Source organism: Cavia porcellus, unplaced genomic scaffold (assembly GCF_034190915.1).
Source record: "Cavia porcellus strain 051 isolate PalLab524CR breed Dunkin Hartley unplaced genomic scaffold, mCavPor4.1 scaffold_25, whole genome shotgun sequence".
Classification (NCBI taxonomy): Eukaryota; Metazoa; Chordata; class Mammalia; order Rodentia; family Caviidae; genus Cavia; species Cavia porcellus.
In genome coordinates, this window is record NW_026947508.1 from 32295460 (window position 1) to 32323164 (window position 27705).

The window sequence follows — 27705 nt, forward strand, 5'->3', positions numbered from 1 at the left end:
GGCATGTGCCACCAGTTTACAAAGGTTTATGCTAATGGAAATTTATCATTCTCATTGGACACTCAGCATCTGCATTCCTTTTGAGATACAAGAGAGACACAAGAGAGAGCACACCTTATCTTACCAAAGCTGACAATGCTGCACTGTCACTATCCTAGCATAGTAGACCCAGTCACTGCCATTCACTTTAGTGTGGATTCTCTGAGACAAGTGAGTTGAGGGAGAGGAAAAGCCAATACAGGGTTTGTGAATGAGTGGTTACTGCTATGGGCAACTGGATTGAGGCCTTCTGTAGACCCTCAGCAACACTGCAGATTGCATTTCAGATACAATGCTCTGAGCCAGGTATGGGACTTGTGCCTGTAATCCTAGTACTCTGGGAAGCAAAAGCAGGAGGATCTCAAGTTCAAGACCAGCCTGGGTAATTTAGTGACTTAGTGAGATCCTGTCTCAAAATAATAAAAAGGGCTAGGATGTAGTTCTTTTCATAATCCTGGGTTTAATCCCAAGTACTCCTCCCCCTGCAAAAAAAACCCCACTCTCCAAGATTCAAGGAAGGGGAGCTTCTTATTTGCACTAGCTGTAGGTATGAGATGGGAAGCAGAGCGTGCTTTGTGAGAAAACTTTAGCTTCCCAATTTCAATCGCTACATTTCCCTTCTCCCCTTTGCTTAAACAGGATTGATGGTACAAGCTTAAACTAGCAACTACACAGAGATATTAGCTCTGCTGTTACTGAGCTAGTAAAACTGCCCATCTCCATTTTTCTTATAGCAGTCAAGTCTTCTGTTGTCTGCAGGCAAAAAACATTCCCATTCCTCACTGGTTCAATCTGTTTAGTCTCGCTTACAACCAAGGACACTGGCCCAGGTTCGGAATTAAAAGATAGCTCTAAGAACAAGCAGGGATTATGGGGAAACTTTCTGGTGATGGGGACAGTAGTACCAGTGGTTCTAGTGGCACCATCGAGTGTGTTGACACTTCAGATCCTATTTTTTTTCTGGTGGCCTCCACCAGGGACACAGACAATAGAGTCTCTGTGTTGAATTATAATTGTTACTACTCATGGTGTGTTTACTGTGGGCCAAGTATTTTATAAATTTTCTCTCTCGATTCATATCAGCCACTCAACCGGCTATTAATTTCCTCTTCTGAGGTTAAATGAGGACAACTTCAAGCTCACACAGTTAGTTGGTAGCAGAGTTGGGATTCTGTTTCAGACCCACGTAAGCCCAAAGGGAGATCTTAACCACCACATTATAATCTATTTCTTTTGGCAACTCGTAATTTTTGGACCTGGACCTTAGCTCAGCATGGAGCCTGGGGCCCTGTCTTAGCAGGGGCAGAAAGCCAGGCTCCCATAGCCTGTTGTCTGTCGTAAGCCCAGGCAGCAGGGTACAGGATCTGCCCAAATGTAGTGGGGCTCTGTGCCAAGCTGTACAGATAGATGTACACAATCCTCTGAGCCAGGCCAGGAACTGCTCCAGATGAACTGTCAGACTTCTGCATCTGAAGCCCCAAGAGATAAGGAGGAAACTTGGGAGGCAACCTCAGAGACAAAGCAATTCTGAAGGTTTGGAACGTTGCTGAAATCCAGGCAAGGAAAAAAAATAGAAAAATGCAGTGATATACACGAGGGGGATATGTAAGAGTCTGTTGACTCTCTTTTGCAGATTCTGCTTACAAACTAAGCACCTGCATTCCTTTCTCCCATTTTCTTCCCAAGCTGGATTTGGAGGCCCAAAAACCTCCAAACCCAGCTCCAGCCTCCTCCCACCTCCCCTCACCTACGCGCCAAGACTCCAGACCCACCTTTGCCCTCTCACCCTTTTCATTTAGTCCATGTTTTTTCTACGAATATTAACAATTTTTTTTTTTTACCAGGTAGACAGGGACTTATAGGGAAGAAGGCATTTATAAGGAAAAAAGAAATTTAAAAATAATTGCAAAAAGATAATTGCACAAATAATTTGTATTGAAATACCTCCTAGCAAGAAATTGGTATTGAGGGAGAGTATATAGCAGATGTTTTAGCCCTTCCCACAGCTATAGCAAAAATACCTGAGACTGGCTAGTTTGTAAACAACATAAAGTTATTTCTCATACCTCTGGAGGCTGAATGTTTCAGATAATTAAGATTGGAATAATAAAAAAAATCCGTGATAGCCGGTATGGTGGTATATGCATGTTTCCAGCACTCAGGAGGCAGAAAGATCCCTGCAAGTTTGAGACCAGCCTGGGCTACATAGTGAGACCTGACTTAAAAAAAAAAAAATCTGTGATTGTCTAGCTTGTTGGCTGTGGGGTGAACTGTGAGTACTTGGACTGATGAAGCTGATGAAATTTAGGTAGCTTGTGAATTTATTGTTATTCAATGAATTTTTTTTTTGTACCAGGAATCAAACTCATGACCTCAAGCTTGCCAGGCAGGCCCTTGTGTCGCTGAGCTAAATCTCTGGCTCCCCATAATCTGATGAATTTTTGGCACTGTGGAAAGACACAAACATGAGGACAAAGCCCACATGACTTCCTGTAATCACTTCCTAAGAAGAGGAATAACTTTAAAACAAGGCAGAGAATCTACAGAGAAGTGAAAAGTTGCCAGATGGCTAAATCAGATTACAGACTGGAGCCTGGTGTGGCTCCACCTGTGATCTCAGCATTCTAGAGGCTGAGGCAGGAGGATTATTATGAGTCTGAGGCCAGCCATATGTAGTGAGGTACAAGGCTAGGCTGAACTACATAGAGAGACCCTGTCTGGAAAAAAACAAAGATGTAAAGACCAAGCAGAGCTTTTCAAAGGAGGTAAGGGACTTGTCGAGAGCAGAGTTGGTTCACAGCCAAGTAGGGACAGCAGGCTGTTCCAGTGGGCGGTGTCAGGCAGTGAGATGGAGCTGAGCTGAAGCTGGGGCTGGGAGAGCCAGATTTTACAGCCAGCTGAGCTTGTGATGTGTTCACCAGGTGGTCTGACAAGAGGATGAGTCAATGTGACACTGCCACAGAATGCCGGGGGACCCTCCTCTCTATGATCTGGGAGAGGGATTTGTGTCATTTGTTGGCCTGGTTCATCAGATAAGCTTGCAGGCCTGGTTTTGTCTGACATAATTTAGGTACATCAATCATTTGTCTGTCCTTGATTTAATATGATACGTTTACAGGTGGCTCCTATTTTTGGCAAGATTATTTTATTTACCCATTTATGCCTTGTGATTGTGCTGTCCAGCTGGGTTGTTTTTTTGTTTTGTTTTCTTGGTACCAGGGATCGAACTTACAACCTCATGCTTGCCAGGTAGATGTTTATACCACTAAGCTAAATCCCCCAGTCCTCGGGAGTTGTTCTTTGTGACAAATTGGGTATGTCCATCTATTTGCACAGACAAGTTACTGAGTCATCCTGCCTCAGAATTTGTACCTGAAATGCAGCTCACTGCTGTGTGAGGAAATAGAGTCATTCAGGGCAAAGCCATGTGAAAGCTGTTCATAGCAGGCACACATGACAGGTACAGCTGCTCTACCCGCTAAACTAGAGTGTGTGGGGGGAGGTGAATGTGTGCACACGTGTGCACAGCACCTATGAGATTGTGTTTTGTTAGCTATTAATATTTAAAATATAATACAATTTTTGTATTAAATCACTTTGTAAAACAATTATTTATAAAAATGCACAAATGAGTAAGTTGCAACCCTACACTTTTTTTTTAACACAGGGGTTTACTATATAGTCCAGGCTGACCTTGAACTTACTATGTAACCCAGGTTAGCCTGGAATTTGCAATGATTCTCCTGCCTCAACCTCTCAGATGCTGGGATTATAGGCATGCAACAGGAGGTCTGGCAGGAATGTCTCAAAATCTACAGCCAGAGCCCGGTTTGGTGGCGCACATCTGTAATCCCAGCACTTCGGAGGATTGTTGCAAGTCTGAGACCAGCCTGGGCTACAAAGTGAGCTCAAGACCATCCTGAACTGCATAATGAGAACTTGTCTCAAAAAATAAAAGAAGAAGTAGTAGCAGAAGTTGGCATCTACAGCTGAGTGTGGTGGCACATATCTGTAATCCCAGCACTAGGGAGACTGAGGCAGGAGCCTTGCTAAAAGTTTAAAGCCAGCCTGGGCTACATAGTGAGTTTAAGTCCATCTTGAAATACATAGACACTGTTTTTAAAAAAAAAGTCTACACATATGCCTTTATAACAACTGTGGAAGACAGTTTAAGAATGCACGTATCAGTTTTACTTACTTTTCACTTAGTCTTTTATATACTTAAAGAAATTTGTTGAGCTCCTTCTATGTACCAGGTGCTACACTGCTTTGTACTAGGCACCAGTAGGAACACAGCAGTAGACAAGTCTGACTGTGTCACTGCTCTCATGCAATATAGTCTACTTTGCAAGTGTTCCCATCAGGAATGGTTGCCAGAGGTACTGCCTGGTGGCTTTCAGATTTTTCTTCCTCATTGATTTTACCCTGTGCCCAGCACCAGTGACTCATCAATAGTGGACTCTCATCTAGCCTGTGTTCAGTGAGCCCTTGAACTTGGAACAGTCATTTCCGGGGACGAGATGGATGAGCCACTGCAGCGAAGATGGGAATCTGCGCAGCTGAGGTGAGAGGCTCTTACAGGAGAAGAGTAGGAGATGAGGCTGAGAAAAAGAGGCTGAACAAAGCAGGTAGGCACAGAAAGTATGATCTCACTGTGAAAGCAAGGAGGAGAGTCTTAATTACTTTTCTCGTTGCTGATCCTACATCCACTGTTAAAAGAGGAAAGGTTTATTTGCCTCACAGTTTGTAGAGGTTTCAGTTGATAGCTGGCTCCAAAAGAGGATGGAATGGCAGAGGGGTATTGTAGAGGAGAAACAGTTCATGGCAGACAGAAGGTAGAAGGCAGCAAGTAGCAAATAGCAAAGAAGCAGCAAGTGACAAGGAACAAGCAGCAACCCTCTTTCTGTCCCTTATATCATATCCAACCTTCCCACTCTTAGGGTGGTAACACCCAGGATGGGGCAGTTCTAATCCTCGAATTGAGCCATGAATTAATCCCAGCATCATATCCTTGATCCCAGCATATTACATCCTAGATCCAGCCACCTCAAAAAAATCCCACCTCTGACTGTGTGAGATTCCAGCGATAATGGGGAGCTAGTCACACTGAATTTAAGAAATACAGTTCTGGGGGCTGGGGATTTAGCTCAGCAGCATAAGTGCCTGCCTTGCAAGCAGGCAGTCGTGAGTTCGATCCCTGGTACCGACAAAAACGAAAAAGACCAAAAAAAAATTAATAAAAAAAAAAAAGAAACACAGTTCTGGCTAAAATGTAGAGCATGAGCTTGAGTGCACAAAAAGAGGTAGCTCTAAAAAGAGCTGTTAGAAGACAGGTAAAAGATCTACGGAAGATCTGAATCAAAGCTGTGCTTTGGTGATATAGCAGAGGGGTCACCCTAAAAGGGCTATCTTATGAAGGGATGATGACGATAACGATGATGATGCTAAGCAAATAAAGGAAAAGGGGTGATTTAATTCTGATCTTTAGACTAGATCTCGCCCGTAGGTGCTATATTCAACTGCTGTGTCCCCTCTGAAACACATGCTGAAATTTAACCCCCAGTGCAACAGTATTAAGGGGTGAGGCTTCTCGGAAGCCTTCAGGGCATCAGGGCTCTGCCTGAACGTTTGTGTCTTTCCAAACAGGTCCAGTCTATGTTACTGGGATAGCTCACTTACAACAATTGGTGTAGTCCACAGGATTCCATTCAGTTAGAAGGAAAGCAATGAATAAGAAAACCACAGGCAAAATAACTGAAAATATATAAAGTATTTTCAAGCAAATTAAACCATTTGACAATATAGATAAAATTCAGCACCTTTACTAGGAACTCATGAACAGAGACTAAACGTCACTTTCAAGCCAAAGGCCGGCTCACAGTTTGGTGTGATTTTACACTGTTTGCAGGGTGACACCTGATTCCACTGCTGGATGGAGGGATGTCTTCCATTTGTACAGATCAAAGGCTGACGTTTGGAGAGCTCAGGAGGCACACTCTACAACATGAAAGGTCTCATTTTTCATGAGGGACGTTCAGCAACTGAACTACATAAAGTAGCTGAAGGAAGAGAAGCAAACCTCAGGTCACATCTACGGTATTCATTATCTCCAGTAACCTACTGAATTATATTATGCAAAGAAATCATTTGAGTGGGCAAAAAGATTAACTAAAAAAAAGTTAGGTGTGGGAAGCAAGATAAGGAACAGACTAAGAAAAAGTACAGTCCTTAAAATGGCATTCACCTCAGCCAACCTATGGTATCCCACAGAACAAGAAGTTAGAAAAAAGATATCAATAGCAGTTTCAGAAGGTATAAAATGAGGTTTAAAAGATTCTAATAATGTAACCCTGAACACCAAGAGAAGGGGAATCTGCATTATTAAAGTCTGTGACAGGTTGTGCAGCCCTGCACTCCGCCTCCACTCCCCACTGCCAGCCTGCCTTCCCTGCACCCTGCAGAAACGCTCTGATGACCTGATATCCATGGCTGACTCTGGTGACCCGCTGTCCTCAGTTGGGTGAAGCCAGTGTCTAGAGCGCCAGCCCAAATTCAGTGCAGACACACACGCTCTCATGCTTCAAGGCCTAGACCTCCTGAAGGATGCCATGACCATTACAAGGGAGCCAAAGAGAAGAATGGTGTATACTGGACACAATTGGGGAATCCCAGAGTAACAATGACTGTTGCAGTATCAATTGAGTCAAAGATCAAATACAAAAATATTGGGGCTAAACTTGTTCAAGATGTTGCCAACAATACATATGAAGAGGCAGGGCACACAATTACACCAATACTGTCTTGGCAAGCTCCATGGCCAAAGAAGGCATGGAGAAGTTCAGGAAAGGCAGGAACCCTGTGGAAATCAGGAGAGGTGTGATGTGAGCTCTTGCGGCTGTGATTGCTGAATTAAGAAACAGTCTGCACCTGTGACAAACCCCTGGGAAGTCGATCAGGTTGCTACAATTTCTGCAGATGGAGACAAAGAAATTGTCAATATGATATCTGATACCATGAAGGTCAGAAGAAAGAATGTCATCAGAATAAGGGATGGGAAAGCCCTGAGTGATGAATTAGAAGTTATTAAAGGCATACAGTTTGATTGAGGATATGTTTTTCTGTACTTCACTAATACATCAGGAGGCCAGAAGTGGGAATTCCAGGATGCCTATGTTTTACTGAGTAAGAAGAAAATTTCTAGTATCCACTCCATTGCCCTTGCTCTGAAATCGTCAATGCTCACCAGAAGCCCTTGGTCATAACTGCTGAGGATATTGACAGAGTTCTCTGCACCCCAGATTTTGAACGGGCTAAAGACTGGACTTCACAGTGTCCCAGTCAAAGCTTTAGTGACAATAACAAAAAACAGCTGAAAGACATGGTTATTGCTGTTGGTGGTGCAGTGTTTGGGGAAGAGGGGCTGACCCTAAACTTGAAGATGTTCAACCCTGTGCCTTAGGAACAGTTGGAGAGGTCACTGTGACCAAGGATGATGCCATGCTTTTGAAGGAAAAGGTGGCAAAGTGCAAACTTAAAAACATTCAAGAAATCACCAAGGAATTAGAAACCACAGCTAGTGACTTCATATGAAAAGGAAAAACTGAATGCCTGGTGAGGCTTTCAGAGGGAGCAGCTGTCCCAAAGGCTGGCAGGACAAGTGATGCCCAGAAGAAGAAAGACAGAGTCACAGATGCCTGTAGTAGTTCAGGGACAGCTGTGGAAGAAGGCATTGTACTGAGTGCAAGGGATGTCTATTACCCGCTTTTGAGTAGTTCCACCTAGGATTCATTATTTTGTTTTTTAATTATATTATTATTTTGAGTGTGGTGCTGGAATCGAACCTACGGTCTTGTGCATGCAAGGCAAGAACTCTACTATTGAGCCATATCCCCAGTCCTATATGTATTTATTGTCTTTGGGAGGCAGGGTTTCACTTGCAGTTCAGGCTGGGCTTGAACTCACTTTGTAGCCCAGACTGCTCCCCCAAATCCATTTTATTTCAAGTAGGAAAAGAAAAAGAAAGAAGAAAGAGAAGAAAAAAAACAAAAACAAAATTTCAAAACATGTCAACTGGGGCAACAATGATACATACATTGCTCACTATCATCCCCAAATCATTCACCCAGAGCATAAGACATCTGCATTCAACTGTCCAAGTTGAATAACAGCACAAATCATCCTCAGAGAGAAATCAGTAGTATAACTTTCTAAACTATTTTTATATACATATACATATTTGTTTCTTTTAGCTTCTTACACTGAGATGCCACAATGTTTACACATGTGTGTCTTATTTATTTCATAGTGTGTATGGTATCAAATTGCATCCATTTAGCTATAAAAGTCTCCAGTCTATCCTTCTTTATGACTGAGTAGTACTCCATTGTATAAAAATACCATATGTTTTTTATCCATTCTTCAGTCAGTGAGCATTTAGGTTGTTTCCAAAATCTGACTATTATAAACTGTGCTTCTATAAACATGGGCACACATATATTGCTGTAATATGATGTTTTTAATTCTTTTGGGAAGATACCCAGAAGGAACAGCTGGGTTAATGGGACCTCTAGTCCTAGGTTTGTTTATTTGTATGTTTGTTTGTTTTGTCTTTTTGAGACAGAGTTTCACTATGTAGTTCAGGCTGGCCTTGGGCTCACTTTGTAGCCCAGGCTCATCTCAAACTCACAACAGTCCTCCTGCCTCAGCCTCCTGAGTGCTGAGATTACAGGAGTGTGCCACACACCCAGTTTCTAGTCCTAGTTTTTTGAGGAATTGCCACATTGCTTTCCATAGTGGTTTCACTAGTCTGCGTTCCCACCTACAATGGAAAAGGGTTTCTCCTCTTCCCCCACTGCTCCTACAACATTTGTGATTGCTTGATTTCTTGATAATAGGCACTCTTTTTTTTTTTTTTTTTCTTTTTGAGACAGGGTCTCACTACGCAGTTCAGGCTGGCCTTGAGCTTACTTTGTAGCCCAGGCTGGTCTTGAACTCACAATGAATATTTTGTCTGCTCATTATAATTTCTTCCTTTCCTATATTTATTCCTTTAATTTCTTTCTCTTGTCTAACTGCTCCAGCTAATGTTTCCAGGACTATGTTGAATTAGAGTGAGATGGGGCTGGGGATTTAGCTCAGTGGCATAAGCACCTGCCTTGCATGCAGGCGGTTGTTCGATCCCTGGTACCGATAAAAAAAAAGAATTAGAGTGAGACAGTTTATATCCTTGTCTTGTTCCTGATTTTAGAGACATGGCTTTCTGTTTTTGTCCATTTAGTATGATGTTGGTTGTTTGCTTGTCATAGATGGCTTATATCAGATTATCCCAATTTTCTGTAGGGTTTTTATCATTAATAAATGCTGGACATTACATTGTCAAAAGCTTTTTCTGCATCTGTTGAGATGGTCGCATGATTTTTGTCCTTGCTCTGTTAATATGGTGCATTAATTTTATGGATTTACATATTTTGGACCATCCCTGCATCCCTGGGACGAATTCCACTTAGTCAGTATTTTAGCAATGTTTTTGATGATTTGCTATAGTGTGTGTGTCAGTATCTTATTGAGGATTTCTGCATCAGTGTTCATTAGGAAGATTGGCCTGTAATTGTCTTAGTTGGGTCCTTCTCTGGTTTTGGAATCAGAGTAATGCTTGCTTCTAGGAATGAATTTGGGAGTATTGCTTCCCTTTCAATTTCATTAATGAGTTTTAGGTCTTTACTAAATTTATCATAGAATTCAGCAATGAATAGGTCAGGACCTGGGCTTTTCATTATTGATAGGCTTTTAATTGCCTCTTTAATTTCATTTATTGATATTAGGTTATTTAGGATTTTAACATATTCTTGAGTCAGCTTTGGTAATTCCTGTGTATCTAAGAATCTGTCCATTTCTTCTGTATTTTCCATCTTGTTAGAATACAAGTTTTCAAAATAGGTATAGAGGCTCTTATGGATTTCTTCAGGGTCTGTTGTGATTTCACCCTTTTCATTTCTAACTGCATGAGTTTGAGTCTTTTCTTTCCTTTTTTGATAAGGCTGACTAAGGGTCTGTCAATTTTACTTAATCTTTCAAAGAATCAACTCTTCGCTTCATTGATTCTTTGTAATTTTCTTAGTCTTATGTGTTAATTTCTGCTCTGCTCTTTATAATTTCCTCCCTTGTGTAAGCTTTCAGTGTAGCCTGCTCTTCTTTTTATAGACATTTGAAATTCACCATTAAGTTGTTTACATGTGCTTATTCTGTTCTCCTAACATGGTATTTACTGCTATAAATTTCCCTCTTAAGACTGCTTTCTTTGTGTCCTACAAGTTCTGGTATATTGTATTGTTGTTATCATTCAACTTTAAAAACTCCAATTTCTTCAATCTCATCTGTGACCCATGTGTGTTCTGTAGGGTGCTATTTAATTTCCACGTGTTGATGAACTTCTTGTGGTTTCCTTTGCCATGGAATTCCAATTTCAATGCACTGTGGTCTGACAGTATGCATGGGGTAATTTGAATTACTTTGCATTTACTTAAGCCTGTTGTTCTACGAGTCAGTATATGATCTATTTTGGTTAACATCCCATGTGCAGCTAAGAAGAATATGTATTCTGATGTTGTGGGGTGGAATACTCTATGGATATCTACTAAGTCCATTTGTTGAAAAGTTTGATTAGTTCTAATATTTCATTATTGATTTTTCTGTCTAGTTGATCTTTTTGTGACAGTCAGGTATTGAGGTCTTCCAATACAATTGTATTAGGGCTTACTTGATTTTTTTCATGTCCACTAGTAATTGTTTTACTTGGGTGCACTGGTATTTTCTGCATATGTATTTATGGTTTTTATCTCTTGCTCTTGGATTGTTCCCTTTACAAGGATGTGGTGACCTTTTATTTTTTTATCTCTCTTAATCAGTCTTGGCTTGAAATTCTGTTTTCTGCAAATAGAATAGCTAGCCCTGCTTTTTTTCTGGGTTCCTGTCACATATTTTTTAAGGTTGTTTTTTATCCTTTGACTTTCAATCTATGAATTTCTTTTTTAATTAAATATGTTTCTTGTTTGCAGCATATAGTTGAACCTTGCTTCTTGATTCATTTGGCTAGTCTACGTCTTTTGACTGGTGAATTAAGACATTAACATTGATGGTTATTACTGAAATATATTGAATTGTTATTGTCATTTTATTTCCCTGTTGTTGGCTCTCCTTTCCCCCTCTCCTTCCTTTAATCGTTTGCCTTCCCTTGTGGATTACTTCTGTACGGTTCATGGATCTGTATTCTTAATTATCTCTTTATAGAATGTCTTTCAGAATATTTTGGAGTGCTGGTTTGGTGGTCATGAATTTCTTCAGTTGTTCTTTGTCATGGAGGCATCTTATTTCTCCCTCAGTTTTGAAAGATAGTTTTATTGGGTACATCAATCTGCATTGGAAGTTGTTTTTCTTTACTTCTTTGAATATTTCACTCGAAACTCTCCTTGAGAGTTTGTGCTGAAAAGTCAGCTGCAATTCTGATGGGCTTTCCTTTATAGGTGATTTGTTTTCCCTAACAGCTTTCTATTCTTATGTTGAATTTATGGACTCTTGATTATGGTATACATGGCTACAGCAGTTTTTAAAAATCATGGCTAATTTGAGTGCTATATGCCTTGCTTATCTGCATGTCAAAATTTTTTTTCTCTACTAGGAAAGTGTTCTTTCATGGTGTCTATGAATATTTTTTTAATGCCACTCCATTCATAGTATCTCCTGCTTGTTCATTGACTCCAATTAAGTTACTTTTCGACTCATCTAGCAGCTGCTACATTGATTTCTCATGATCACTTGTTATTTCTGAGAAGGTTCTCTTTTCCTGGTCAATAACTGAAAGCCTGTCTTTAATATCCGAGATCCTGCCCTCATATTAGCCTGCTCTGCTTCAAATATTTTCTCCTGGGTATCTGCTTGAATCTGCTATATGGATTCCATTTCTTTCCTATGCTGAGCTTCCATAATTTTCTTAAGCTTGTCTATTTTTTTTTTCTGTGTCTGCTCTAACATTGCTAAGCATCATGGGTATTTTGGTAATCTCAGTAGTTATCTGAGAGATTATTTCTAATTTCATTTTTTTCCAGAGCCTCATTCAATTGATTTGTTGTTTCCACTTCAGAGAGATCTGATGTGGGGGCTTTTGGATTGCCCCCTGGATTTGCCTTTGGCAAACTGGATTCTGGGGTTGAATTTTGCTTACGTGTCTTCTCCTTTGATTTTCTCTCTTTTTTCAGTTTAATTCTTAATCACTGGGCTTGTAAGTTGCCTATGGTGGGTTGTTTTATTGTTTGTTTGTTTGTTTTTTTCGGTACTGGGGATCGAACTCATGACCATTCGTTTGCAAGGCAGGCGCTTATGCCACTGAGCTAAATCCCCAGCCCAATGGGTTGTTTTATTGGTAGCATTTATTTATTTTAATTTTTTATTTTAAAGAGAATAGAACAGAACAGAACAAAGCAGATCAGAACAAAACAATTCAAGCAAGACAGGATTTTAAAACAAGACAACAGGAAATCAATAGTGGCTACCACAGTCTCTTGTTTTCTTCTAAATAGTTGTCCACATCTTTACACCCAATGAATTAAAACAATACAAAATAGTATAAAACCAATCAAGACAAAAGAATGAAAATATTACAGGCCTTCAAAATCAGACAACAGGAAAATCAATAATGGCTTCCATAATGTCTCTTGTTCTCTTCAAAATAGCTGTTCATACCTTCACATATATTGAAATTAAATAATGCAAAAAAGATTAAAACAATCAAACCAAATCAAAACAAAGAATAAAAGCATTACTGTACTTTACAAGATAAAAAGAAGCCATCAGTGGCTACAATAATGTCTTGTTTTCTTCAAAGTAGCTGTTCATACCATCACACATAATAAACTCAATTCTTATAAACTCTTTAGGAGAAGTTATAGGCATGTATAAGCCTATACATGTATATTTACTTTTTCTGTATTAAAGGGAAAAACAAAACCAAAACAAGAAAATTCTGAGAAAAGAAACAAAAGAGACAAACAATTAACAATCACAAAGAGCCCAAAAAATCACAATATAGGCTTTTAAAACAAGGTGGTAGGAACATAACTAAGGTTGTTATTTTGCATAGTTATCTTTAAAAGAGTACTCAGATTACCAGATATAAACATGCAAAATTGATTATTCCTATGAATGGTAACTGTTTTGTTCCAAGAACTAATAGAATTAGTAGTACAATCATCTTAGCTATCTTAAGTGTGTATATACAAGTTTGTACCATTTTTCTTTTCCTTTCCTTCTTTTCTCCATTTCCTTGAGTTATTTTTTCCCATTTGAGCAGTTTTTTACCCTTTCACAATATTTATTGTAGATTTTGTATCTTATTTACTCTTTTAATTTCTTATGCTGGGAAGACAATATGGTATTTACACATGTGACCTTGACTTATTTCACTTATGAGTATGGTCTCAAGTTGCATTCATTTACTTATAAAAGCCTGTGATCTTTCTTTATAGTTGAGTAATACTTCATTGTATAAAAATACTACATCTTTTTTATTCATTCTTCAGTTGATGGGCATTTAGGTTGTTTCCAAGATTTGGCTACTACAAATTGTGCTGCTATAAACACGGGTACATATAAATCACTGTGGTATGATGTTTTCAGTACTTCTGGGAATATGCCCAGAAGTAGAATAGCTGGGTCAAATAAGACTTCCAATCCCAGCTTTTTGAGGAACCTCCAGATTAATTTCTACAGTGGCTGCACTACAGTCTACACTCCCACCAACAGGGCAGAAGTGTTTCTTTTTCCCCACAGCCTCTCCAATATTTGTTATTGGTGGTTTTCTTGACCCTCGCCATTCTTTCTGGAGTCAGATGGAATCTCAGTGTGGCTTTAATTTGCATTTCTCTAATGACTAATGATGATGAGCATTTTTTCATTTGTCTAATTTGCCATTTATGTTTCTTCATCTGAGAACAGTGTATTCATCTCAGATGCCCATTTTTGGACTAGGTCTTTGAATTTCGGGGTCTGATTTTTAAAAATTCTTTATATGTTCTAGATAGAAGTCCTTTGTCTGAGGGACAGTTGACTAAGATTTTTTTCTCAATTTATGGGTTTTTTTTCACTCCTTTGGAGATTTCTTTTGACATGCAAAACCTTTTAATAAAACGAGATCCCAGTTACTGATTCTGGAAAGTATTTTCTGTGCAGTTTGATTTTTGTTCATTAATTCTCTGCATACCACTTTATCTTCAAGATTTCTACCTGCTTCGTCTTCCAGCAGATTTAGTGTTTCTGTTTTAATATTTAGATCTTTGATCCATTTTGGCTTTAGTGCATAGTGATAGGCATAGGTCTAGTTTTAGTTTTCAGCATATGGAAAGCCAGCTTTTGCAGCACCACTTATTGAAATGGCTATCTTTAGGGGCTGGGGATTTAGTTCAGCAGCCTAAGTGCCTTCCTTGCAAGCAGGCAGCCGTGAGTTTGATCCCTGGTACCAATAAAAAGGAAAAAGACAAAAAAAAATTGGCTATCTTTCTTCCAGTGAACTTGTTTGACCCTTTTGTTGAAGAGAAGGTGGCTGAAAGTGTTTGTAGTTGTGGTTGTATCTTCTAATCTATTCCATTGATCTTCAGGTCTGTTTTTATTCCAGTACCTTGCTGATTTTATCATAGTAGCTTTGTAGAATAATTTCAAGTCAGGGATGGTGATGATTCTTGCTTTGCTTTTGTTGCCCAGAGTTGCCCTTGGTATTCTAGGTCTCTTCAGGTTCCAGATAAATTTTAGGAATGATTTTTCTAGATTTGTGAGGTATGCTAATGGTATTTTGATTGGAGTTGTAATAAATCTGTATAACAATTTTGGGAAAATGGCTGTTTTCACCATATTTGTTCTTCCTATTCATTGTACTCTTGTTTTTTTGTTTGTTTGTTTGGGGTTTTTTTGGTACCAGGGATTAAAGTCATGACCTCCTGCTTTCTAGGCAGAAGCTTACCCCACTGAGTTAAATCCCTGGCCCCTGTTATTCCTATTCATGAACAAGGAATGTCTTTCCATTTTCTTTTTTTTTTTCTTTTAAAGAGGGTAAAATTAAACAGAACAAAACAGATCATAAGGAAACAATTTTAAGAAACACAGATTTCAAAGCAAGGCCACTGGAGATCTTCACTGTCTGTCATATTGTCTCTTGCTTTCTTCCAAATAGTTGTCTACATCTTCACACAATGAATACATACTGAACATTATAGTACTGAACTAATCAGAAGAGGATGATGAAGGCTTTTTAGATCTTCACGACCAGACAATAGGGAAGTCAACAATAACTGACATAGTGTCTCTTGTTGTTTTCGAAATAACTCTCCATATCGTTACGTATGTTAAAATTAAACATAAGACACTAGGCTAATATCACTCTGAACAGTGAATAATAGTATTGCTAGATTTTATGCCATAATGCTACAGAATTAGTACTGGGTATCTTAGTGTCTCTTCTTCTTCAGAGTATCTGTTCATTACATTGTGCATTATATAATCTGTTCCCGTAAACTGTTTAGAACTTCTAAACATGTGTGAATCTCTGCATGTATACCTATCTTTTCTGTATTATGGGAAAAACAGATCAAAACAAGACAACAAAACAAATTTCTAGAAAAACATGAAATAAAAAAGACATATAAAACCACAATAGTAGGTGGTCTACAATAGTTACTATGTGGTCTTTCCATTTTCCGAGATTTTCTTCAATTTTTTTTTCAGAGTATTGTAATCTTCACTGAATAGATCTCTTATTTCCTTTTTACATTGATTCCTAACCATTTCATTTTTTTGGATGCTATTGTGAAGGGTATGGCTTCTCTTATTTCTCTTAGTGACTTTGTTGTTTTTGTAGAGGAATGTTATTGATTTTTGAGTGTTGACTTTGTATACAACTACATTACTGAATTGGTTATTATACTTAGAAGTCTTTCAATGGAGTTTTGGGGGTCTTCTATGTAAAGTATCATGTCACCTGCAAATAATGATAATTTAACTTCTTCTTTCCCTATCCTTTTTCCTTTTATTTCTTTCTCTTATCTAATTTCTCTGGCTAATATTTCCATTACTATAGTGAATAGGAGTGGTGGTAATGGACATTCTTGTCTTGCTCCTGATTTTACAGTAAAAGCTTTCAGTTTCTGACCACTTAATATGATGCTGGTTGTTGGTTTGTAATAAATGGCTTTATCAGACTGAGGTAAAGGCCATCTATTCTGATTTTCTTTTCTTTTTTTTTTTTTTTTTTTTGTCTTTTTCGTTTTTATCGGTACCAGGGATCGAAACTCACTGCCTGCTTGCAAGGCAGGTGCTTATGCCGCTGAGCTAAATCTCCAGCCCCTATTCTGATTTTTTGTAGGATTCTTATCATGAATGAGCATTGGATTTAAGCTTTTAATGCCTCTATTGAAATGATCATGATTCTTATCTTTGGCTCTATTGGATAACTACATTTATTGATTTGCATATGTTGAGCCAACCTGCCTTCCTGGGATAAATCCCATTTGGTCATGGTGTCTAATCTTCTTGATGATTTGTGGTATTCTGTTTGCTAGTATTTTATTGAAAAATTTCACATCTATGTTCATTAGAGAGACTGGCCTATAGTTGTGTTCTTTCATTGGGTCTTTCTCTGGTTTTGGTATTAGGGTAATACTTGCTTTGAGGTATGAGTTAGAGAAAATTACTTACCTTTCTATTTTATTGAAGAGTTTAAGGAGTGTTGGAATTAAGTCTTCTTTGAATTTCTTGTAGAATTCAGCAATGAATCCATTAGGACCTAGGCTTTACTTTGTTGGTAAGGTTTTCATTACATTTTTAATTTAATTAATTGAAATTGAGTTAATCAGCAGTTTTACATCTTTTTGATCTAGCTTTGGTAATTCATATGTTTCTAGGAATCTGTCTATTTCTTCTGTTATCAAACCTATGGGAATAAAGGTTTACAAAGTAGGTATTGATGATGTTCTGTATTTCCACAGGGTCTGTAGTGATTTCACCCTTTTCATTCCTTATTGCATGAAATGAGTTTTTCTTTCCTTTTTAAAAAAATAAGATTGGCTAGAGGCTTACCAAGTTTATTTATTATTTCAAAGAATTAATTCTTCGATTCATTAATTCTTTGTTTTGTTTTCTTAGTCTCCATTGCATTAATTTCTGCTCTGATCTTTATAATCTCCATTCTTTTGGCTTTGGGCTTGACTTGCTCTTGTTTTCCTAGATGTTTGAGGCATAGCATCAGGTTGTTTGTGTTCATTCTGTTTTCCTGATGTGGGAATTTACTGCAATAAATTTCCCTCTGGGGACTACTTTCATTGCATCCCACAGATTCTGGTAAGTTATATTGTATTTTTATTAGCTTGTAAATACTGTTTAATGTCTTCTTGAATTTTCTCTGTGGATCATTGATTGTTCAGGAGTGTATTATTTAATTTCCATGTGGAGTTTTTGCTGTTTCTTTTATCATTGATTTCTAGTTTCATGGCACTATGATCAGATAATATGCATGGGATAATTTTGATTCTTTTGCATCTATTTAAGCATGTTCTATGGGCTAGTATATGGCCTATTTTAGAGAATGTCCCATGTGAAGCTGAGAAGAATGTATATTTTGATGTTGTTGGCTGAAACACCCTGTATATACCTTCTAAGTCCATTTTTTCACATGTTTGATTAAGTTCTGTTCTTTGATGATTTTCTGTCTAGTTGGTCTTTCTCTTTGTGTCAATGGAGTGTTAAGGTCTCCCATTATAATTGTGTTATTGCTTATTTGAATTTTCATTGCTATTTAATATTTGTTTTATATAGTTAAGTGCTCCCATATTTGGTATATATATGTTTAGGATTATTATCTTTTCCTCTTGAAGTTTTTCCCTAACTAGTATGAAGTGACCTTATCTCTTTTGAGGGTTTGAAGTTCACATTGTATGCAAACAGAATATCTACTCCTGTTTTTTGGAGGGGTTCCTGTTGCATGAAGTATTGTTTTCCATCCTTTGACTTTCATGAATTCTATGAATTTCCTTTTGGGTTAGATGGATTTCTTGTATATAGCATATGGTTAGATGTTGTTCCTTGATCCCTTATGCCAGTCCATTTCTTTTAATTGGTAAATTGAGGCCATTTACATTAATGGTTATAATTGATACATATTGGTTTATTTTGTCATGGTGTTTTTCTGCTGTTAGTTCTTTACATTTTCCCTCTGTTTAATTGTTTGTCTTGCTTAGTGGTTTTTTTCTGTTGGTGTTCTTGAAGTTGTAGTTATTTTTATGCCTATCTAGAATACCTTTCAGTATTCTTTGCAAGGTTGGTTTGGTGGTCATGAAGTTCTTTGGCTGTTCTTTGTCATGGAAGTATCTTATTTCTCCATCAATTTTGAAGGACAGTTGTGTAGGGTACATCCATCTGGGTTGGATGTCATTTTCCTTTAGGATTTGAAATACTTCATGCTCTTCTTGACTTCATTGTTTGTGTTGAAAAGTCTACTGTGATTCTGATGGGCTTTACTTTATAGGTGATCTGTCTCTTCTAACAGCTTTTAATATTCTGTTCTTATGGTGAATTTCTGAGATGTTGGTTATTATATACCTGGGCATAGGTTTATTTTGGTTATGGCTAATTAATATTCTATATGCTTCACTTATCTGTGTGATAGTTTCCTTTCCCATGTTTGAGAAATTTTTGGCCATTACTTCTGTAAGTAGTTTTTTTAAAAAATATCATTTATGTCGTCACCTTCTTTTTAACTTACACCTATCAATCTTACATTATTTTTCTTTGCATCATCTTGCAACTGTTGAATTATTACTTGCTGATTCCTTGTTATTTTTAAAAGAACTTCCCTTTGCTGTTCATTAGCTGCAATCTTGTCTTTGAGGTCTGAAAGTGTACCTTCACTTTCACTGAGGTGGTTTTGCCAGCTTTTGATGAAATTTTTGATTTCCTGGATATCTCTTTGAATCTGTTTCATGCATTCCATTATTTCTTATATTGTTCATTTAAGATTTCTAACTTTTTGTGGTGCTCCTCAATTTCTTTTTTTCTTTTTTCTTTCTTTTTTGTCTTTTTCATTTTTATCAGTACCGGGGATGGAACTCACGATCGCCTGCTTGCAAGGCAGGTGCTGATGCCGCTGAGCTAAATCCCCAGCCCCTTCAATTTTTTAAAACTATACCTTCTTTAGATATGTTCAGCATTTCTTTTATTATTTTTATCATTTATTCTTTTACCTGGGAGATTACTTCTTATCTGAGTTCCTTTATAGCTTCATGGAGTCATTCAGTTGCTATCACTTCAGAAGTTTTAGGTGTATGGCTTATCTTTTCTTCTATGTCCATGTTTCTAGGCTTGTTTGGAATGGGCTAGAGGTTTGAGATTGCATTTTGCTTTCTCTTTGTTTTTTTCCTATATTCCCCTGGAGAATCTACGAGGTCTTAGTTGCTTCCTGGGTTGAGGATATCTGTCCATACTGCAGGGAGTTCCCCAGTTGCATGGAGGATATTAGCTAGGCCTTACCAAGTCCCTAGTGGCACTCAAAGACTCCTCAAATGGGTGAAGTATGCTGGGAGGGCGTTCAGCACACCCCATGTGGTACTGTGAAGCTCCTGGCTGCCTGAGGTTTCTGGGTAGGACTCTACCAGGTTCTGAGTGGTGTACCAAGGCTAAACACCTAGATGGAGTACACTATGCAGGCTTTCAGCTTATGTTACATGGTGCACCAAAGGTCTGCAGTTGCTTGGGGTCACTGGGTTGGACCCTACCAGGTTCCAAGTGAGGTGCATGGCGGGGTGGGGCTCACTGTGCAGGTCTTCAGCTCAAGCCACTGAGTTGCTGGGCAGAGGTCAACCAGGTCCCGAGGGACCTATCTGACGGTTCTAGGATGACTGGGGCACTGGGTGGGGACATATTCCAAGATTCCAAGTGAGGTGCTGAGGTCACACACTGGATAGGAGTCACTGTGCAGCCTTTAGCTCACACCTCTGAGCACAGGCAGTTCTCTAGTCACTTGCTGTTGCTGGGTAGTATTGGTAGTATTTAGGACCCTTAGGTGGTGATTACTTCTCTGAGGTATCTTCCAGGTGTATCTGGTTTTTGGGGTTTGAGTTTGTTGGAAGATCTGACCTCTTCAGTTTGTTGGAGATGAGATGTTGTTGCTTGTTCAGTCTAGTCCCTGGTTCTATGGCACTGTGGCACCATATCTTCTGTGACTTAGTTAATCTCAATCATGGAATGCCAGGACCAACTGCTGTTTAGAACAGTTATGTCAATTCTGACTATAGTGGTGCCAATAACATCAAACACAGCCTAGAAAACAACAAACTAAGCTAACCTTTAATTCGCATGTGAATTAGATTTGTAATTATATAAGAAAATGTAAAACAAATCAGATAATTATATGCAATATATGTTTGTAATATGTTAACTTTGCCCTCAAAGGTTCAAATTTAAAATGGATTAAGGAGAAAATAGAGATGTAGAAGAAGAGAGGTGAAGATATTGAAGGACAAAGCGGGATCATGCCAACTTGGAGAAACTAGTGCAGAAAACTGAAGGAAAAGAGAGATGGAAGAGATAAAAAAACAAAACAGAACCACACCCATAAATAGATTAGGAACCACTTTCACACTATATGAAAACAATGTAGGAGAATGACAAATAAATAAATAAATAAATAAACAGTCCACCCAAAGGATTCTCTCTGGGTTCACTAGTAGATAATCTGCAGAGATAGTGCCCCAAATCGTGCTGATCTATCCCAGTCACCCAGCATTGCTTTATGGTGAAGTAATGGATAATCTCAGCAGGTCTGCCTGGAGACCAGGCTCATTGGGTTTTCCACAGTTCAAGCAATTTCCATGGGTCTGGGCCCAGCTGGGAGCTGATAGAGGAAGCTGGCCACAGTTCTGGGTTCTGGGCTTATCTGGACCATCTCTAAAATGGCTCCCATCTAATCGCTTTCTTTCTCATTGTCATAATTTTTTCTGTCTTTAGTTTTGTTACCTGTTATCTGATGACCATATAACTCCTAAAAATACAGTTGGTATCTGTTCCTATTGTTTTTTTCTCACTAATGATTCATCTTGTTTTTAAGTACTTCTATTAGCTATTTCATTTTTGTTTTTAATTTTTCATGTTATTTATCATTATTATATCATCTGTATATGATGTGATCAATTAATTACAATTTTACTGATTGATTTGGGAAGATAATGTTGAATATATTATTACTGGACTATTTAAATGGCCTTGTAGTAGACTGGGGATATAGTTTTCAGTGTCACAGCAACTGCCTGGAACTTATGAGGTTCTGAGTTCAATTCCTGGTACCAAAAATAAAAAATAAGTAAGTAAATAAATAGCCTTGTGAGAATCTCACATATTGATATTGCTTGTCCACCCCTGTAAATGTTGTACATGGTTGGTTTCTTTTTTAATCTATGTTGGTATAAAAACATCTAAAATATCTGTTGTTACATAGCAGTTTTTATTATATCATATTATTTATGGATAATTCCTTTTATATCTGATAAGGCATCTAGGAGTTTGAGAGATATCTTCTTTAGGTTTCTATATGCTACTGTTAATCTCTATGACTCATTTGTTGTTTTATTGGGTTTTTTTCTTTGTTTCACTTTCTATACCATATGCAAAAACTCATAAACTTGGTACTCACAATCAGACAATCTATAATTTAAAAACAGACAAATTGTATACGCTTGCAGACTTCTTGGCAGTTACAAACAGCACAGCCACACGATCAAAGAAATGAATACAATATTGGAAAGAGGTACATAAGCCTCACAAAAAATCAAGATCAAGGTCACAAACATGGACACATCAAAGGATGGTTCAAAACAGCTAAATACAACCAAATAGATACACTCACACAAAACGTAAGAGAGGAGGTCAAAAATATCTAAACTAAAATTGAACAGAAAACTCATTTCAAAACACAGGTAGCAACAGGATAATTAAAATGATTTAGTGGTCAATTAAAAAGGAAGTTACAGTTACTGTCAGAGACCCCAACTTATCAACTAAAACTATTTTAGGCATATTTCAATTTAAATCAGAGACTACAAAAAAATTAAACCACAATGCTATTTAAATATACCAAGTAAAATACAAAAGATTTAAAAATTAAGAGCCAGGTGTGGTGTCTGATGCCTGTAATTCCAGTACTCGGGAGGCTAAGGCAGGAGGATCATTGCGAGTTCGAGACCAGCCTAGGCTACAAAGTGAGCTCAAGGACAGCCTGAACTGCATAGAGAGACCCTGTCTCAAAGAGAAAAAAACATTAAAACCTCAACATGCTACCTGACAAGGTATAGGTTTAAACTAAAGATAAAAATATCCATTCAAAAATATCTTAATACCAGGCCAAAAAAATACCTATTTGATAACAGGACACAAAACAACATTAACAAACCTAAAATCAACCATCTCAATCCATGTAACTAAATACATGAATTAATTATATTGGCTATACTGACTATTCACAGTCATCTTTACTACTGCAGTAGTAACAACAGCAATATTCACAAAAATCTAACTAAAAGGCTAATGCCTACCATTCTCTGTGTAAGTATAATACTCATTTGTGTCCAAACACTAATCTCTAAGCTCAGACAAAATGTGATTGAATTGTCAGCCGTGTAACCTCTTCTACATGCTCATAACCATCATTACTCATACTCTAATTATTTACATTATTATAACCATCTCATCCCACTACTTATTTTACCCACAGAGACATTGTTATTGCCTACCTACACTACTACCTACATCACTGTAAAATAAACTCTCTAGTGAGATGTATTGACTTACCAGTTCAACCACTGAGATCCAGCCAGTCACTGACCTTTCAGTTTTGTCATTACTTGGATCTCTCCAACCATCTTCATGGATCTGACCTACTACCAAGGAGCAATTTACATCTCACCTTATATAGATACATCTTCCAACATAGATGACTGGTAAGTCATATGAATTATATCACATAAGGAAAGGACATTCCTAATTGTATAGACTAGACTTAAACACTACACCAACATTTAGAACACATCCAGACTTGTTAAAGTAGTGACAGCTTGTGGTATTATTCAAGGCTTCCAAAAACTTGGAAAGTTTTGTGGGACAATGAAGCAGAATAGAGGATGCAGAGACAACTCTAGGCACACTCAGCTACATTATCTTAGACAAAGGGCCAAAAACTTTCACTGAAGATAGCCTCCTTGAGAGATGGTGCTGGGAACACTGGCTTTCTTCATGCCAAAGATTAAACCTAGACTCATATCTCTCACCAAGCACTAAAGTAAAATTGAGTGGAGAAAAATCTAAATATTAAAAAGGAAGACAAAATAAGTAAAACACACAAAGACACAGGTATAGGCAAAGCTTTCTGGACAAAACCCCAGTTAAACAAGAAATAATAGCAAAAATAAACAAAGAGGTCACATCAAATTAAAAACATTCTACACAGCAAACAGTCAACAAAGTGAAGACACAACCTACAGAAAGGGAAAAAGGGTTTTGATAGCTACTCCTCAGACAAAGGACTCTATCTAGACTGTATACAGAACTCAAAATATTAGATCCTCCAAATTTAAAGACCCAATCATGAAATGGGCAGCTGAAATGAAGAGGAAACTTTTCAGATGAAGGACTACAAATGGACAGTGAATACATACCACATCACTTTAGAAAGAATAGTTATCTTCAACAAATCAAACAATAATAATTACTGGGGAGGCTGCAGGGAAAAAGAAATACTTCTTCATTGTTAGTGGAAGTACACACTGATAGAATCACTATGAAACTAGAAACTAGAAAACTGAAACTAGAAATTCTTTTTGACCTAGCTATCCCCCTTCTAGGTATCTTCCCCAAAGGATACACGTATGAAATATAGACATTAAAAATCAAAGAATGAAAAGTAATATTACCTGTAAGGAAAACAGAAAAAGTCAGAAATAGGCATCCTATTTTTAAACAAAGTGCACTTCAAGCCAAAGCTGATCAGAAGGGGCAAACTGGGTCAAGACATAGTTGTTAAGGGAACAACCCAACAGGAAGAGGAAGAAATAGCAATTATAAACATGTGCACTGAGCACCAGCACACTTAACATCATAAAACATACACTACTAGGCATAAAATATCAAATAAATATCAACAAAATTTTAGTAGGGGATCTTAATACCCATTGTCACAAATACAGGAGGCTGAGGCAGGAGGATCATTGCAAGTTTCAGATCAACTTGGATACATATTGAATTCAAGGCCAGCCTGAACTGCATAGTGAGACTCTGTCTCAAAAATAGGATCAATTACATAAAAAATCAACAAAGAAACATGCGTTAGTCCTTTGAACAAATGGACTTAATAGATATCTACAGATTATTCCACCTCACAACAACAGAGTACACAATCTTCATTCAACATGATAAGGATAACTCAATATATACCAGTTAAAACCACCAATGTTAATGCTCTCAATTCACCAGTTAAAGGAAATACTGGCAGAATGAATCAAGGAGCAAGATCCAACGACGTGTTACATACCAGAAACACATTTAATTAAAAAATAAATCCATAGACTGAAAGCCAAAGAATGGAAAGTGATATTCCCTGTGACAGGAATCTGTAAAAAAGCAGAGCTAGTTAACCTATTTTCAGACTAGGTGAACTTCAAGCCATGACTGATTCAGAGAGACAAAGAGGGTCACTACATCCTTGTAAAGGGAAAAATCCAACAGGAAGAGATAACAATCATAAATATATATCCACCAAATACCAGTGCACCCAACTATATAAACCGGATATTAACAAACATGAAAAATCAAGTAAGTGCCAATGCAATTATAAAGGGGTACCTCAATATCCCACTGCCACAAACAGATCAACTAGACAAAAAAGTCAACAAAAAACTATCAGAACTGAACTAAACTTTCAAGCAAATGGACTTAGTAAATATCTTCAGAGTTTTCACACTACAACATTACAAATTCTTCTCAGCTGCACATATGATGTTGCCCAAAACAGACCACATACTAGTTCATTGCACATGCTTAAGTAAATGCAAAGGAACTGAAATTATCCCACACATATTATCAGCCCATAGTGCAATGAAATTGGAAATCAATAGCAAAAGAAACCACAATAACTTCATAAATACCTAGAAATTAAATAACTCTCCTGAACCACCAATAGTCACAAATGAAATTAAAGAAGAAATTAGAAAGTTCTACAATTAAACAATGATGTCAGTACAACATACCAGAACTTAAGGGACACAATGAAATTAATCCTACAAGGGAAATTTATAGTGATAAATTTCTGTATCAGAAAAACAGTGAGTAGGGGCTGGAGATTTAGCTCAGTGGAATAAGTGCCTGCCTGGCAAGAGCGAGGTCGTGAGTTCGATCCCCAGTACCAAAAAAGAAAAACAGTGAGTACAAACAACCTAATGTTTCTAGAAAACCTCAAGAAACCTCAAATTCCTAGAAAAAGAAGAGTAAGTCAAGCTCAAAGCTCACCCTAGGGAGGAAATTATAAAGAGCAGAGCAGAAATTAATGGAATGCAGACTAAGAAAACAATACGAAGAATCAATGAATTGAAGAGTTAGTTTGTAGGAGACTATCAGCTTGTTCTCACCTGGAAAACAAAGCCTTTGCCACAACCTGTCCCTGAAATCTCCTTCACCTGATTTACTGAGCTATGTACAGCTGGGTATATTGAAACAATTATTCCTGGCAGTAAAGTTTCCAGTCTTGCATACATCAAAACTATCTATGCATTGTTAATTGAAAGCCTCTGTGTCTGGCATGACTGCAAAAGTTTCTTTTCCCTATGCACTTTGCAGTGATCCTGACTCACCTCCCTGATGGATACTAATAAAAGCCATGTGCTTTTGGAGACCAGGTCTTTTGTTCCACAGAGAGCATTGGGTCATCATAGAGCTCCTCAACTGTAGAACTTTTTATCTTTGTCTTTCTTTTGCATCCTTATGCCATATTGTTGAGTGGGTTATAATGATACCCTTATCAGGGGTTTCAGTATTGGTTATTTGAAAGTCTAAATAAAATTGACAAACTCTTAGACAACCTTATTTTTAAAAAAAGGAAAGAAGAGACTCAAATCCATGCAATTATGAATGAAAAGGGTGATTTCACAGCAGATCCTGAAGAAATCCAAAAGATCATCAATGCCTACTGTTCATTCTCCAACTGGTGATAGAGAAAAAGAGAAAAAACAGAAAGAAAGAAAAAAAGGCCTTTATTGCCAACATCGGAAGGCTCCTGAAGAGATACAGGCACACCCTGGAAGCTTCGGGAAAAAACTGTGGGCTTTTATTTGGTATATGACAGGGGGTGGAGTTAAAGTGGCAAGGAGAATGGCGTTTTGACAGCTGATTGAAGGAGCATTTGTGTATGTATGAAAAGTGGGAAGTTTGACTTGTGGGTTTGTGAGAACACAGGACACTATCCAGCAGCAAAGGGAGGCACTTTCCAGGAAAAACCTGTCACCTACTTCAAGAACCTATGTTCTAATTGAAAAGTTCTCTGAGACTATCCTCCATAGTATAAATTACTGTGCATTATGGTGGTAGTCTAACATGGCGGCCATAGCAGGAACGTTTATCCTCACACCCACTTCCTTTTTCTTTCCCTTTGGCTCTAATTGCAACTTCCTTTTCCATTTGCGCACACACACAAAAAATTCCAATCAGTTCCCTGCATGTCATCAATGCCTGCCCCACGTGTCACTTCCAATTAGGGGTCATGTAAACCTTCTGCCCCTCTGTATCTGGTCAGAGGAGAAAACCAAACGCCCAAGGGTCGTGGGCTCCTCTCCGCATCCTCAGTAAAGTCTACTTTCACTTTTTCTTCCTGCTTATCACGCCAGGAAACTCTAACATTTTGGTGCCAAACCCCAGAAAATTGGTAGAGTGTCTTGGGTCCTGGAGGTAACCCCCTACCAGTTTTGAGCTCCCATGCCAAAAAAGCCACCTTTACTTCTTCTAGGACCTGCTTATTTGCTGCTGCTAGCCTGAATCTACCTCACTTGTCACAGGTGAGCCACCTTCCTGTCCAGGGCTTTCTGTCTCAATTTCTCAATCAATAACAGCTCTTACACTCCTTGTCCAACTGAGGCAGAAATGTTTTCAGCTTTAGAAACTTGTGGGCCTATGTCAGATAACACATTGCCATCGCTGGACAAAGATAGCAGTTCTCACGTTCCTTGAGCAGGCCAGCCTGAGGCAGAACTGTTACCTTCTTGTTCTCTGGGAGAATCTTCCCTGCACTCTCATCAGTGATGGCTGATGAGAACGGGTGTTGGGACCTTCCTTGTCACACTTTCAAAACAGGTGACAACTTCTTTTGATAAGTGTGACCCAGGACAGCTCTCACAGTCCTTGGGCAGGGCTAACGCTCTCACATCCCAAGGCAGAATTGGCTCGCCTCTAATCCAGTCACTATGGGGAATACCATTTCCTGTCCCCCCAAAAACACACCTCTGGGGTTCCTTGTTTGTAACCTTGGTGCTCTTGGTCTCGAGAAGACTAAAAAAACCAAAAAATTGATCTTTACTGCCAGGTGGCTTGGCCAATCTACCAGCT

General features: G+C 38.2%; 1 long non-coding RNA gene and 1 pseudogene across 1 annotated transcript in view; one reads left to right on the plus strand and one right to left on the minus strand.

The window, feature by feature from the left end:
* The window catches only part of LOC134473022 (uncharacterized), a 65813-nt gene that overhangs the window by 24266 nt on the left and 13842 nt on the right, over positions 1 to 27705 (minus strand). The window lies entirely within an intron of this gene.
* On the plus strand, positions 4560 to 7881 carry LOC100724983 (60 kDa heat shock protein, mitochondrial-like; annotated as a pseudogene).